We start from the raw sequence: 3,001 nt of genomic DNA on the forward strand, positions 1-3,001 counted from the left end.
ATCCATGAGTCGAGTTAACTATTATCGAGTATTGTATTTAACACTAGAACTATCAAAGTAGTTAATGACTTTTTTATTTAATAATAAAAATCAGAGATCCTTGATCCATGAGTCCAGTTAACTATTATCGAGTATTGTACTTAACACTTAGAACTACCAAAGGGGTCAATTTTACTTGTTTCGAATTTCTTTTTAAAATTACTCAATTATTAACGATGTCTTTGCTCACAATATTCGTGGACAATTATCAAAGTAGACAACTAATGATACTAGTAAATTAATTTGCCCTTATCTAACTTCGAAGATACGTATGTGATCTGATGCAAATAGTAATATCATTATTACCAGAAATATAATATTATTAACGGTATAGTAATACCGTTGGTAGTTCCAATGTTAAATATGTTAAACAATGAGAATAGTTTAAATGTTCATCGGGAGAATTTTAGATTGTATCTGATGAATTTGTACATTAACCAAGAGTATTTGATAAAAAAAAAGGAACGAAGCAATATTTGTAACGAATTGAAAATTTCTTTTGCAAGTGTTACGAGCGAATGGTGATAAAATTCCAGTTTTTGAAAATGAATCTCAAACCCGTAAAAATATTGGAAACTAACGACAAATTTAATTAAATTGCGTATGATGAACTTTTAATTTATTTGCGTATAATGAACTTTTAATTTATTTGCCTACAATGAACTCGTAAACTTTTGGACGTCGATTAGGAACCACCGGTGTGCTCTCGTTTAAACTTTGACTCTTCGATATTTATTTCCCATTTATTTACTCACAGAGATCGAACACTTTAACGTCCCTCCACACCGGAAGCGCAAAGGATGGAAATATTTACGGAGAACGGATGAATGGATCGACGCGATTACGCATCGATAAGGAAATAAAGAGACAGAATGACATCGCTTGTCAGTACGTAAGTAAACAATATATTTATCATTATCGTTATTACTAAGGCACTTGTTACCGATATAAAAAAATGTACGTCACAAATTACTGCCAATGAGCATATTTAAATACTGATATTAAACAACTAATTGCTTCTCGTAGTTATAATCTCAGATATTATGGATGCGCCACCTAAGGGGAGTCTGAAGACGATTTTTTTTTTTTTAATTATTATTATTATTATTATTATTATTATTAATATTAATATTATTATTACTATCATTATCATTATCATTATCATTAATCATTTATCATTATCTTCTGTATTCGACTCGTTATTAACAAACGCTTTCACCACTTCGTAAAACAGTTGTTGTTCGCGTTAATGAAGGCACTTTACAAGAGGTCTTCGCCCCTATTTTCGCGATGCTCCCCCTGCCCCCCCGTCCCTCCCCTCCCTGAACGTAACAACTAAATTGAGTTTAGACTAAAAGCAAGATACGGTGTATGGTAATATTAATATTATCGTTAACTAGCAATTAAAATAATACATTTAAATGTATCTGACCTGACATGCCTGGAAGCTATCGCGTCGTGTGTGATCGGGCGTCGTTCGTGACGCGACGTGAACAATATTGATTTCGCAAGCGCAACCGATCCCGCGTGATCCTCGTTAACGATGGTAACAATCGTGGATCGGGTTTTACAATGATCACTTACGGTTCGTGTCGTACAGTTGACATCGTGAACGAACATGGCGTACAGAAAACACGGTGGACGTCGACGTTGGATGGACGAAGTAAAAGAAGGAAAAAAAAAACAACAACCACAACAACAACAACAACAACTGTTGTGCCTCGCGACTCGATTGAACGACATAAAAAATTGTTCCAATGCTCGCCACCGAGCATTCGGTACGCGGTTTTTTTTTTAAAAAACATCTCAAACCCACGACGATGCAAACGCACGTTTCACGATCAACGAGTGTCTTCGTTCGTTCGTTTATTTATTTCTTTGTTTGTTTGTTTGTTCGTTGTTTCGCAAATCGTATCGTTTCGTACCGTTACAATACTAATATCTAATACTATATAGAATCGTCCGATGCACAATGATAATAAACAGACATTCGTCGTTCGAGAAACTAGGCGGTCGCCGTTTTATCGTTTTCCGATTTCCATTCTCGCGGCGTATCGCAATAATTCGTAAAAACGTTCCGCTGGTTACGATCACGATGGTTCATCGGTTTTTGTAAAATAAAAACTGGTCGGGTCTACCGTGTGTTCGTGTTCTCGGCGCATGCAACCGTACAGCGATCGCTTTCCAAGTTCTCAGTCGAATAATACAGATAGTAACACAAAATATCGAGTGAATATTACATGATCGTTTTATAACTTCGATAAAAAATAAAAAGAAAGAGGTCGAATACTCGCCACTCGCACGGCAAACGTTGTGAACAGAACAATTATCAAACCGAGCGTGCGAGTAACCGTAAACCAAAGTCTTAGCTCGCGTCTCCGGAACTTTTCCTTGCTGCGAGAAAAGGCAGGAGAGCTTCAGCGGCTTATCAATTACATATACATATACATATATATATATACACATATATATATATACGTACATATATATATACACACACATATATATATATATTTTTTTCTTTTTTCGTTTCTTCTTCTCTTTACGACCGAAAATTAACATCATCCTCGACGAACGACCGCGGCGGGGCAGACGTAACTGCGACGATTCAAATAACAATCAATAATCTTTACGATTAACAAATAAACTTCAACAAGATTAATGCATTGATCAATGAAAAAATAAAATCGGTTCTCCTTTTTCCTCTCGACAGAAAAAGAAACGTAAAACGTGGAATATTATATAGATCAGTCGGATAAAATTCATGATTGCGCGATCGTTATCACCGAGTAGCACTTATCAATCGTTATCGCCGCCTTTTTTTTTCGGACCAACGAAAGAAGTTACGTCAACCTCCGTTTCTTTTTTTTCTTTTTCCTCATCGTCTTCCTTTTCTTTTTCATTTTCATTTTCATTTTCTTCTTCTTCTTCTTCTTATGCTTCTTCCTCTTCTTCTTCACCT

The sequence above is a fragment of the Ptiloglossa arizonensis genome, chromosome 1, assembly GCF_051014685.1.
Source record: "Ptiloglossa arizonensis isolate GNS036 chromosome 1, iyPtiAriz1_principal, whole genome shotgun sequence".
Classification (NCBI taxonomy): Eukaryota; Metazoa; Arthropoda; class Insecta; order Hymenoptera; family Colletidae; genus Ptiloglossa; species Ptiloglossa arizonensis.